Below are 13,806 nucleotides of genomic sequence, written 5' to 3'. Positions count from 1 at the left end.
AAGGGAGGCCACTTACTACTTGAGGTGAGAGCCCTGGGGACCTTGGGGGAAGATAGACACATGATCCCAGGACATAAGAGATAACCAGATACCTGGCTTCAGGGAGGCAGAGATACTCCATACAGCTCACCCTGGCATGGCCACTTCTTTGGGGGTTCTAAGGGAGACAGTTAAGAGGTTCCGATGGCTAAGAGGTTCCTGTAAAAGGACCGTGGGAAGAAAGAAAAGAAGAAAACTGGAAGTTAAAATGACATCCTGTCTGTGATTGGTTTGTTTGCCAATCAGGAGAGAAGCAGCTTCACTTCCTAGAGATGCTTATGATAGATATCGACTCCATGTGAAAACCTAGGATTTGGGGAGAAGGGAAAAGAAACAGAAGAGAAAAGAAGAAAGGTAGCATGATGACGACGACGATGATGAGCAACTAGTATTTATGTCTCATTCTAAGGTCTGCAAAGATCGTTGTACAAGTTATCTCATTTAAACTTCACAACAATTCTAAGAGGCCAATGCTACGACTAGCTAGTAAGCATCTGAGATAGGATTTTGAAGTGGGGGCACTAGGTGGCACCACAGAGCACAGAGTGCCAGCCTGGAGTATGGAAGGACTCATCTTCCTGAGTTCAAATCTGGGCCCAGACATTTACTGTGTGACCCCGGGCAAGTCACTTAACCCTATTTGCCTCAGTTTCCTGATCTGTAAAATGAACTGGAGAAGGAAATGGCAAATCACTCCAACATCTTTGCTAAGAAAACCCCAAATGGGGTCACGAGGAGTCGGACACGTCTGAAAAGACTCAACAACTTGTCGAATCCAAGTCCGGCTCTCTCTCTCCACCATGCCACCTCAATGCCACAAAAGAATGGGCAAACGGCAGCGGCAGCAGACAGCAGGAGCGAGGGTGGATGTCAGAAATAGCCACCATGCAATTTAAGAGATTAGAAGTGGTGACAGCTGGTAACAGCTACCGCGATGGTAAAAAGGAATAGAATCAGAAACATAGATTACAAAACAGCATCACAGTCACAGAGACAGATGCCTAAGTTGCAGAGTCCCCCAAGTGAACAATCGACACGTATTTATTAAGAGTCTACCGTGTGCCAGGCACTATGTTGGAGGCTGTGGATGCAAAAGACCAAAAAACAAAGTAATCTCTGCTCTCAAAGAACTTAGATTCTTTTGGGGGAAAACAACAGGTACACACATAAGAATATTATACATATATACAAAGTAAATACAAGGTACTTGAAAATTTGTTTTTGTTCAGGCATGTCCAACTCTTTGTGACCCCAAGGACCATACTGTCCATTGGGTTTTCTTGGTAAAGATACTGGAGCGATTTGCCATTTCCTTCTCCGGCTCATTTTACAGATGAAGAAACTGAGGCAAATAGGGTTCAGTGACTTGCCCAGGGTCACACAGCTAGGAAGTGTATGAGGTCGAGTTTGAACTCAGGTCTTCCTGACTCCAGGCCCAGTGCTGTATCCACTGAGCCACCAGTTTTGGAGGGAGGGGGTTATAGCCCCTGGAAGATCAGGAAAGGCTTTATGTAGAAAGTGATGCTTGAGCAACATTGAAGGAGGATTCTGTGAGTCAAAGGGGAGGAGGGAGGGCATTTCAGGAATGGGGCACAGAGATAGGACAGGGGATGTGAGGAGCAGAGAAAAGGCCAGTTTGTCTGAATCATAGAGCACAGGGGGAGGAGTCATGTACAAAGAGGTTGGGAAGAGGGGTTGGGATCATGTTATGGAGGGCTTTACTTCAAAAGAGGACTTTATGATTCAAATGTTTACAACTATTATCTCATCTGATTTAATCTTTACACTGGGGGTACAAAAAAAGACAGTCCCAGCCCTTGAGGATCTCACAATCTTAGTGAAAACGATCAGATGGTACCCTCATCTCCAGCCCCATGCTAAGTGAAAAGGCAGAATACTGGAATGACCCAATTCAGTTGACTGACCTACATGTGCTTTCTGATGGATGGTCTCAGTATTTCAAAGCAAGAAGCAATGCCAGAAAATTAGTCGTAACTAGTAGAATGGATCCAGGAAATTGGGAAGCTACAGAATATATTTGTTTCAGAGAAAACTCATTTCTGAGCACAGTCTATTCCCTGAACAATTTTACAATGCCTGTGAAACTCATCTTGATGTTGGCAATTCTTGCCAATAAGCTGATGCTAGTGAATCAAGAGTCCCCTGTTATCAAACAAAGACAAAGCATGTTGTTTCTGCATGTGCTGAAGTTGAATTCTGACATGGTCAGGGATGTCCCCACAAAATAAAACTTTCAGGGATTTGAAAATGTAATCGCCCTTCCAAAGGTGTTAGTTTTGTTGTTGTTGGGTTGTTTTTCAGTCACATCCAACTCTTCCTGATCCCGTTTGGGGTTTTCTTGGCAAAGATACTGGAGTGATTTGCCATTTCCTTCTCCAGCTCATCTTACAGATGAGGAAACTGAGACAAACAGGGTGTGACAGAGTCACACATCTAGTAAGTTTCTGAGGCCAGATTTGAACTCCTATTGCTTACTAAATGTGAAGAAATAATACAACGAAGGACTTTTTCCGATCGCTTCTATCATCTTTTTGTACCTCAACAGAAGGATCAGATTCTCTAAGATCTTTCTAGTTCTAAAAGTCTGTGATCATATAATCCTAATTGTTTGATCTTCTCCCTCTCTGTGGCACAGTAACAATTCTGAAACCCTGCTTCCAACATCACCGGAAGGACAGGCCGGTCTCTCTCTGCAAATCCTGAGCAGCCGTACCGGTAAGTTCCATGGGAAAGACAGGGCAAAGGAAGCAGGGACAATGTGAATCCCTAAGTTTTACTGGCTGTTATCTCCCCAGCTCTTAATCACTCGTATTTGTATCGCACTTTATTTACTTAATTTTACTTTTTTTAAAGCCCCTTTCTTTCCATTATCTTTTCTGAACCTCATAATTACCCTGTGAGGGAGATAGAGATTAGTATCTCAGGGCTTGGGAGTGAGCCCCAGAGAGGCTGAATTACTTGTCCAAGGTTATGGAGACAGTTCATGGCAGATGTGGGACAGGAACCCGGATCTCCCAACTCGCCTTCTGCTCTTTCCTCCAAATGACAGCTATTTCCTAGGACCTTCCCCCAGACTTTGTCCTTTTACAATCCTCCAGGACCTTTTGCTTCTGCTTTCTCTTTTGGAAATTTACTCATATGGACACTATTGTTCCAGGAATTCCCCTTCCCAGAACTATAATTGGGAATTCCAACAACTGGGAGCGGGGAGGGGCAGAGATCCTGGTAGACCCCCAAAGTACATTGCAATCGCTGCTAATCCTGGGTGTCTACCAGTGACGCAGGTCCCCAGACAGTCTGAGAAAGCCCATCTTGGTTGGGCGTGGTCATGTGCTGGTAGCCTGTCCCAGAAGAAAAGTATTACAGTTACAGTTACAGGGTCCTTGGGACGAGAGGGGAGAAGAGATGCTAGCCTCAGGACATGAAGGACACCTACATTCTTCCCCAGAATAATATTGTAGGGGTAAGGTAGGAGCAGGGGCTATCTGTCTATGATAGTCCTCCACACTTCATCCACTGGCCTAGGTAGAAACACGCTGGGGCAAAGTCCCAGTGGCCCCATGCTAGTTATGGTTCCGCCCTTTCTTGTTTCAGCTGCATCTGAAGATCTCTTGGGTTTTTATTTTTGTTGTTTTGTTTTTGCCTCTGAGGATCCCCCATAGCCTCAGTCCCTCTAGAACACGAGTTATTTTTTATGTGTTTGTTTATTTTTCTGTTTCTTACATAGTTAGGTCAGGTATCCCTCTCCTCCTCCCCCACAGAGTCATCCCATATGATAAATAGTATTTTTGAGAGAGGAAGAAAAATTAGCACAACTGACCAATATTGAAAAAGTCCAAACAGTTGCGCAACATGTAACGCCTATAGACCTCCTGCCTCCTCCATGAAGGGGTGGGTTGAGTGCCTTCTCACACCTCTTCATGCAAGTCCTGCTTGATCTTTGTAATTTTATTATTCACTTTTGATTTTTGTGTGTGTGAGTGCACTTTACATTTACATTGTTTAGTTATTGTGTTTATTGTTTTCTTGGCTCTTCTTTCTTCACTCTGCATCAGTTCACACAGATCTTTTCATGCTTCTCTGTATTCATCATACACATCATTTCTTATAGCACAGTGATATTCCATTACATTCATGTACCATGTTTGTTTAGCCGTTCCCCAATCGATGAGCATCTACTTTGTTTCCAATTCCTAGCTATCACAAAAAGCACTGCTATAAATATTTTGGAGTATATGGGTACTTTTCTTCTTATCAATGGCTTCTTTGGTAACAGAATTTCTGGTTCAAAGGATATGGACACTTTAGTCACTTTTTTTGTATAATTCCAAACTACTTTCCAAAATGGTTGTACCATTTCATAGCTCCACCAACAGTGTATTAGTGTGCCTATCCTCCTTCAACCCCTCCAACATTTACCGTTTCTACTTTTTGTCATTTTTGACAATTTGCAGGGTACGAAGTAAAACCTCAGAGTTGTTTTGATTTGCATTTATCTTATCATTAGGGATTTGAAGCATTTTTCATATGATTTTGAAGACTTTGCAATTCTTCTTTTGAGAACTGTTTATTCATATCCTTTGTCCATGTATAGAATAACGTTTTTAAATAAAAAAAGGAAACTAAAATTTCAGTTAAAGGCTAGTGAAAATAAAGATGTAATTTTTTTCCCGTCTGAGTTCACAGATGCCTATAATCTATCTACAATCCCCTTGGGGGTCCATGGACCCCAGGTTAAGAAACTTGATCTAGGATAATTCCTGCCTTGGTTCCTGCAGAACACCTTCAGTTTGGATCTCCTCAGCTCAGGCTTTCATAGCATTCCTCTTTTAATGGCAAAGCATAGAAACCCCACAGCCCTCAATACAATGTTGGGCCCATCAGAAAGGGTTGATAAATAATTATTGCTTGAAAAAACCCATCCAGACACTCTGGATCATGGAGGAGAGCATGAAGCTGAGAAAGAGAGGCCTTTCTAGAGAAGACTCAGCCACTGAACTGACTTCTGATTTTGCCCCACAGCACTTCCTGAGGCTCAAGGATTGAGCCTAGAACCCAGAACCAGACCTCTCAGCTCTTTGAGTGGGAACCCTGCTGAGAAACTTCCCAGCAAGATCATCCTACCCAGGTAGGGGACCAGGGTAAGGAGTATGTGCTCTAGTTAGTAGAAGAGATGCTATTCTCTAAGCTTAAATGGCTTTTTTAGGAGATGATCTCCATGTCTCTGGATATCCTCAGCTACCTTAGGAGACAGAGCTTGGTACTTAGGGCTCTTCCTGGGACTCTGGGCCCTCAAACTCAGCACGGCCCTGTTTCCTCCTGTGCCAATGGCCAAATGTAGACCACGAGAAACAGCCAGAGGTTTTTGTGTCACAGGCTGCCTGGGCTCCCCTAGATCCCGCCTGTTCACTTTCTCATCATGCACGTGCCCGGTCCCAGCTCAGCTCGTCTCCTGCCCCACCCCGAGAGAAAGTATGTTGTATGTTCACAGGAGGACGCCTTCCTTTAAGCTGCAGAGGAAGACTGGACTTTCAGGGAGAACTACCCAAGATTTCACGCGGCCTCCAGCTCCTGGCTGTGTCATTGGGGAGGGGCATCCTGTGTGTCTCCTTCCATGTCCAGGGAACGACTTTCCAAACAATAATGGTATGTGATAAGGCAGGGCTGAGGCGATCTAATGTGGGCAAACCTGCCCCTTACAATTTTAGTCTTTCCTCCTATTTTCCCTTTTACTTATACAGACCGTATTTGCTCTCTTTTCCCACATCTGGCCTCCACTTTCCTCTCTGCCTTATACCTCTCCATCTTTGGCTAGTCCAGACTTCCCTCCACTTAGGGAAGAAAGGAACCCCACTCTCTCTGTCACAGTTTAGAGCTGGGAAGCCAAAGTTGGGTGACTCCTGCAAAATGCCCATGTATTTATCCACTGTCTCCCCACCAAGGGCCCGGCATGTCCGTGGGTCTACTGAGGACAAAAAGGGTAAGAAGAACAGGCCTGATCCACGACTTTCCAGAATAATAATCACCATAACTAATGTTTACCTAAGGCTTTAAAGTTTGCAAAGCAGCATTACTTAATGCTCTTTCCAGCCATCCCACTTTGGGCCCGGAACCTGTGCTAATGCTTTAGATGGTGAGCTTTGAGGTTCAGAAACCTCATGGGGCTAGGAGGGCATCCCACGGTCCTGGGCACAGACCACCATCATTCTGCCTATTTATCCTATCTTACAGACTTGGCCCCCTTCCCTTGGTGTTCTCTCCCTTGCCTTCTCCTCACTTCTACTCCAGGGTCTACTTGGGCCCTACATGGGGATATGGTTGGGCCCATACTTACAGTTAGATGGGAACATAGGTGATACAGGGGGGACAAGGACACACAAGAACAAACGGACTATATTCTCATAATATGCCAGACTATGGGCATTACTCTGCTGGACACAGCAATCTTACATGTAGGGATTTCATTTCACCAAGCTGTCTACACCAACTGCCTAACACTGTCTACACCATTGCCTAGCCTAGATCCATAAGGAAGAAGGAAACCCTGTCCCTGGGCAGAGAGAGGCCTGAGACAAAGCAGCTCTGTGATTCCCTTCAGCCTCATGGCCCCTCCCATATATGATTTAATAATAATCACAGGGGAGGTAGCCTGTTGTAATGCCTGAAGAGCTGACCTTGGAGTCAGAAAGATCTGGGTTCAGGGAATGCCTCTGATTTAGCTCTCAGGGCCCTAGGCAAGGCTATCATTTACAACCTTATTGTTAGAGGCCATTTCCACACTAGGAATTCTCTGAACCAGTGAAATTACAGGTCTCAACCTACTAGGAATAGTTAACATTTTACATGGTGTTTCAGACAAATTTGAGCCTCACAGAAACCCCAGAGGTTAATAGGACAAGAGTGTTTTGGTGTTTTTGGTGTTTTGGTGTTTTTTCTCTGTTTTGGTGGTGCAGTGTTCAGTAGTTTTCAGTTGTGTCTGACTCGTGACTTCATTTAGGTTTGTTTTTTTTTGTTTTGTTTTGTTTTTTGGCAAAGCTCCTGGAGTGGTTTGTCATTCCCTTCTCTAGTTCATTTTACATATAAGGGAACTGAGGCAAACATGTGACTTGCGCAGGGTCACACAGCTAGTAAGTGTCTGAGGTCAGTGTTGAACTCAGGTCCTCTGAACTTCAGGCTTGGCACTCTATCCACTGAACCACCAAGCTACCCCTCTTATCTTAGTATTACAGATGTGCAAACCTAAGCACAGGTTCCACACTTCCCACAGGTGGGTGACTTGCCCGTGATCACACAGCAGTTTGTGAGTGTCAAAGGCATGGGTCAAATCCAGGTCCCTCCAGACTTCATATCCAGTGCTGTTTCTACTCTGACACGTTGTCTCTGTGTATAGGGCAGTCAGTCAACAAGCATTTAAAAAAACCATTTCCCACATAGCAAGGTGAGTCATAGGCCTTCGTTGTACAGGTAGGCTGTGCAACGGAAAGAATGCCTGACCTGGAGTCAGAAAGACATGAGGTCAGATGTGACTTCCGACCAGCTCAGGGACCCTGGGCAAGGCATTTAACCACCTGCCTCAGTTTCCTTATTTGTAAAACAGTAGCTCCTACCTCCGAGGGTTGTTGTGGAGGTGAGATATTTGTAAAGTACTGTATAAATGCTAGTATTTATCACCACGGCGGGGGCTGTTTTCATCATTGTTATAATCGTGGTCGTTTCTGAAGACAACTTGCCTGCTCCCAACAATTCTTCTAAAAAGGGATGGGGGCCAGAGTTGTAGAGAAGGTCAAAGAGTTAAAAAACCAACCCAAGCAAGCGGCCCCATCAGCCCCTGCTCCCTGTTCTCCCACAGGACCTGGGACTGCGGATGAGACAGCGAGGGCTCCCAGCCTCAGCCCGGCGGAAAAGGAGACATTCTAGTGAGACCTGGAGAAGCCACGGCTCGAAGGAGCGGACGCGAGGAAGGAGAAGGATGCTGCACCCTGCCTCTCCAGAGCAGAGTCCGACACCAGGCCCCAGAGTTGTTCTCAAAACCTTAGAAACCCCAACAAAGGTCTCCTCTTATCCTCACAAGGGTCAGCGGCTCAGATGGCAAATGGCTTAACAGACAGAGCAGAGCCAGGGCCAGGACCGGGACGAGGCTCTTTCCTGCTGAAATTAAGCTGCTTCTGTCACTCTTCTTTCGGTTTAATCCATCCATAGCAGTGCTGTCTCCAGGCTTCATGGTTAAGGCAGTGTGACACAGGGAAAAAGCCTTGGAGCCTAAGGACCTAGATTCAAATCCTGATTCTGATGCTTACTCCCTGAGTGACCTTGGGTAAGTCACAACCTCCCTGGGCCTCTGTTTCCTTATCTGTAAAATGAGAGGGTTGCACTAACCTCTTAAGGTGCCTTCCAATTTTAGACTGATGATATTATGACCTGGATTCAAATCCTGCCTCTGATGCTTACTCCCTGTGTGACCTTGGGCAAGTCACAACATCCCTGAGCCTCAGTTTCCTTATCTGTAAAATAAGGTGGTTGGATTAGATGACCTGGTGGTCCCTTCCAGATTTAGACCAATGACCTTATGATCCTAGGACCTGGATTCAAATCCTGCTTTTGCCACTTAGTATCTGTATGACCTTGGGAAAGTTGCTTAAACTCCCTGGGTCTCAGTTTCCTTATTTATAAAATGAGGTGTCAGACCAAATGGCCTCTGTGGTCCCTTCCAGCTCTAAATTGATGACTCCTAAAGTGGAAGGAGCACTAGGAGCCAGAAGGCCTAGATTCTAGTCCTGGCTTGACCAGCTACTGCCTGTGTGGCCCTGGATGTCACCTGAGTCTCCTGAATCTGTTTCTTCATCTACCAAATGAAAGGATTGGCCAGATAATCCTTAAGGTCCCTTCTAGATCTAAGATTCCTTGATTCCTTCTTGAGTGGAAGGAAGTGGCTCTTTGGCCGTTTTCTCTGTTTGACCACGAAAACGACTCAGGGCTAGACAAAGCTTTCTAGAAGGTCAGGGACGATGGAAGGGGCTCTTAACAGAATGAGAAAAAAGACCCAGGGAGAAGACAAGGGAGAAAGACCCAAAGGGAACCCAATTCAGGGGCATATGAGGGTCAAGAGGCAGAAAGGTAGAAGAAAGTGATGCTAACAGTCTCTGAGCATTTGGAGATATGTGTGGGAACCAATGCTACACTAGGAAGAACCTGGAATACATCTCCAGGGATCGTGAAGCCTTGGAGAAGGAGGTGATGGAAGGATTTGGAGGCACAGCTGGTATTTTCATCACTGCTACCAACTGAAGGTAGGGACCTTAAAAGGGAACAGAAGATGTAGGAAGTGACTAGTGGGTTAAGAAGATGGTATCGAAGATGTCATTTTCTGGACCATCACATAAGGTATAAGAAGGGCAGGTTCTTGGCTAGAAATACTACACACAGAATGAAAGAATCCATGTGAGAGGAGAGGACACGGAAAAAAAAAAAAGGTCCCGGCAGAGTAGTCAAACCAGACACTCTCGAGGAAGCAGCAAGCATGACACAGGGTGAGGGAAACAGGAAGAGGCGCTCAGGAATTGGCAGGAAGCAATAGCGAGGAAGAGGGGCAGGTGTCATGCACATGCATGAAGTGTGTGTCATGAACCTGAGAGCCTAGCATGAGAGGTTAGGGATCATTAAGTCTTAATGGGGATGTGATTCATGACTGGGATGTTGCAATGGAAGGCTACGCCTCACTCAACAGAACAGATTTGACATAAAGGTCAGTGGGGTAGCATTGTACATCAAGATATTTACCGGTGTGGAAATCCCGATGACAGAGGCAGGGGACAAAGCATTTTATTGTGACTCGAAGGAGGAAGGTGAATCAAAGGTATTGTCATAGTATACTAAGCATCACAGGCCAGCTGATGGAATTGGCCGACGGCGTCCTCCCAGACTACAAAGGTGGAATGGAAGCAGGTTAGCTTTGTGACAGGAAATGCTTAACGAGTCAGATATCTGCTGGAAGACTCTCTCTGCTAAAAGCAGAGCCGCTGGTAAATCCTTGATTTGCCTAATTGATAATTTCATCTTCCAAAAGATATGGCTAGTCTGGCCCTGGGTTCTTTTCTTTTTAAGTTTTTGTTTTCAATTAACAATTATTTATTCTCTCTCCTTCATACCCCTTGTCCCAGCACTGGAAAAAAAAGAAGAAAAATAAAATCCTTGTAATAAATATGAATAGTCAAGCAAAACAAATTCCCATATTGCTGGTTCCTGCTGTGACTAACAGAGGGGAACTAGTGAAGTAGGAATGAAGGAAACCTTGAGGGGTAGTAGCTATGTGTTCTTAGTTGGTGATGACAGATAAGGAGGGGCATCCCCAGCATTGTCAGATGTGCACGGAGGACCTTACGAAAGCAAGACTATGAGAAGCTAGGAAGGATCCAAGGCCAGAAAGCATTTACAAGGGAAGATTGGTCAAAAGGAACAGTAGGCTCCCAAGAATGAAAGATTAGTTGTGTGGTCAAAATTGATTTCGAAATGAAAAGAAGGAGGTGTTTAACAAGAATTACATGGCTGAATAGAGAGATCAGCAATAAACTCAAATTTAAAAACTACAAATACAAGAGACAGAAACACAGGCAAGTAACTACAGACACATACAAAAGAATGGCGATGGTGTGAGGAAATCTTGGTCTGTTTCTTCTTTCACAACATGACTGATGTGGAACTATGTTTACATGATTGCACATGTATAACCTATATCAGATTGCTTGCCGTCTTGGGAAAGCAGGATGGAAGGGAGAGAGGGAAGGAGAAGAAAGTTTGAAACTCAAAATCTTATGAAGAATGAATGTTGAAAACTATCTTTATGTGTAATTGGAAAAAGATAAGATACTATTTATGAAAAAAAAGAATAGTATGGGGAAAGTTAAAGCCCTACATGGGCTAAAGCTTTTGGTAAATGCCAAAGACAATGAAGGAAGGCATTTTTAGCTGTGAGGAAAGAAGATCAAAGAAGGCACAAATGGGAAGATAAATGATGGAAAGGAAGCAGAATTACTTGACTCCTTTTTGGTTTCTATTTTCTCTACTAAGAAGAATTATTTTCAGAATGTGATGGAGACTGAGACTGAGACAAACAAGGTTAAGTGACTTGTCCAGGATCACACAGCTAGTAACTGTCTGAGGCTGGATTTGAACTGGGGTCCTCCTGACTCCAGGTACAGTGCTCTATCCACTGACATAGGATGCCTAGATTTAGGCAAGATGGAGAGAACAAAACTGTTTGTCGAGGAATTAGAAACCATGGTGTGGTTGTTGTTCAGTCATTCAGTCACATGCAATTCTGTGATCCCATGGACCAGAGCATGCCATGGAACCCATAAGGAAGAGCTATGGTGAGTCTCTCCCTGCTCTTAACGATACTTGCCTGAACGGTACTTGGCCTGGATGTCCTGCATCCCAGGCTACTGAAAGAACTCACTGGTGTGATGGTTGGATTGTTAATGAAATGTCCTGACTTTCAAAAAATAGAAAACATTGGATACTTCAAACTGTAATGTCACAGAACTTAGAGGTAAAGGAGGCCTCAGTGATCGTCTAGTACAATTCCTTTGTTTTATAGATGAGGCAGCTGGGCCCAGAGAAGTGGACACCAGAGGTAGTAGAACAGGAAAGCCAGGATTTGGTTGAGGTCCCATGACTCCAAGGTCAGCACCCTTTCTGCTGTCCCAAGCTAATAAAAGCTGATCGAGTGTTTCACATGCCTTCTCATTTGGTGCTGACAACGATAACTAGAGATCACAGGGATTTTGGTCCCAATTCTACCAGCTCCTTGTTGGTGACCTTGACGTTAATGCTTAGTTTAAAAAGAAAAAAATACAAAAAACCTAAAACAGATCGTTAAAATGGTCATTTGTAAGTATTTTGAAAGGGAGGAGCCAGCATAGATTCGTCATCCAGAAGAGATCATTCTACCCACACTAACCTAATTTCTTTTTTGAGAGTTGGCTAGAGTAGTAACAGCTAGCATGCATATAGCACTATGTGTCAGGCACTGTGCTAAGGAATTTACAGTTACTGTCTCATAACAACCCAGGGAGGTAAATGATATTTTTTATTTCCATTTTACAGATGAGGAAATTGAGACAAACAAGGTTAAGTGACTTGTCCAGGATCACACAGCTAGTAACTGTCTGAGGCTGGATTTGAACTAGGGTCTTCCTGACTCCAGGCACAGTGTGCTCTATCCACTGACACGGGATGCCTAGATTTAGGCAAGGCAGTAAAGAAAGAAACTTGGGCGCAAAATAAAGAGATACGGATTAAGTTTTATAGATCGGATTCAGAGCCGGCAGACTGCACCCGAAGAGTCTTGGTCAACGTCTCCTACCACAACTACCTAGGCCTCTGTCTTTGCCACCATCCTGGTTAAGTCTTCAATTTTTCTGTTACTTGGGTGAAAGCTCAGACAGCCTGCTCACTGAATTTGTGACTGACATAAAACTAAGAGAAAAGGAATCCACTGGATGGTAGCACTCAACGGGCTCACTCAGTGGGATAAAGCTTAGTAAAATCATAGCATTGTAGAGGTAGGGACAGGTGGTACCTTGGGGACCTCCCATTTTACAGATGAGGAAACAAACCCCAAAGAGGTGAAATGATTTGCTCAGTGTCACATAGTTAAGTGCTTGAGGTGGGATTTGAACCCAGGTTTTCCAAGTCTAAAGCCAGAACTCTTTCCATTGTATCATGGTTAGAAATAATATAAAGTCTTGCACTTGGGCTAAAAATAGTGAACTGCGCCAGTATGAGTGGGAGAGAGTTCACGTGGAAAAGGCCAAAGTGGTTTTGTTGAACTATTTTCGGGGAATGTACTTTGTGAAGGGGAATGTTTGGGTGTTTGTTGGAAAGTATCTGTTGTGTCAAAACAAAACACCAATTTAAAAAAAATAAAGCACACGGATCTTTGTGGTTCACAAACTCAATATGAATCAGCAGCCAAGTCAAAAGAAATCACTCGCTCAGTTTCAGGCCCCTTCTCTTAATGAAAAGGACAGTGCCCAGAGCGAGGGTGTTGCAAGTCTTGCTGGGCCCAGTCACTGTACATGTGGATGACTATGTGCAGTCTCAGCTGCCTCCTTTTAGGAGGCACATGCACAAGTTGGAGAGAGTCCAGAAGGAGGTGACCCAGCCTGGCAAGGAACCTTGAGATGAAGGGCCCTCACAAAGAAATATGGATTGAAAGAATGGAGGAAATGGAGGAGATAAGACTTAGACAGGAGGGGAGGCAGGATGTGTCAGCTTCAGATTTTTGGAAGGTTGTGGAAAAGAGAGCAAACTTACCTTGTTTGGCCTAAGAATTGCAAAACTAGTACTAATGGTGGAAGGAAGGCCCAGGGAGGCAAGGGGTAACCTTCCCAGCAACTGGAGCAACCTAAAAACACAAAGGGCTACCAAGAGTGGTTGGCAGCGCCAGCATGATGGGCTATCTTCAAGTGGATGCTAGAGGACCATTTGTCGAGGATTTACCAGTGGAATGAATATTAGATTTGGTATCAAAGAACCCGGATACAAATCTTGGCTTTCCCTACTTGTGTGACTTTGGGCAAGATAATTCCAATAGTTCCCTTGTCTGGGCTCCAGGCTCCTCATGCAAGCTAGCTGACCCCAAGGGCCCTTCAGTCATAAATACTGTGATATATAGATGGCCATTGCGGAGGAGATTCATGATTGGGTAGGGCGTGGACCAGATGACCTCTAAAGTCGTGGAGTCAT

Source organism: Trichosurus vulpecula, chromosome 8 (assembly GCF_011100635.1).
Source record: "Trichosurus vulpecula isolate mTriVul1 chromosome 8, mTriVul1.pri, whole genome shotgun sequence".
Classification (NCBI taxonomy): Eukaryota; Metazoa; Chordata; class Mammalia; order Diprotodontia; family Phalangeridae; genus Trichosurus; species Trichosurus vulpecula.
The sequence above is the reverse complement of the archived record's forward strand: the minus strand, read 5'-3'. Positions refer to the sequence as shown.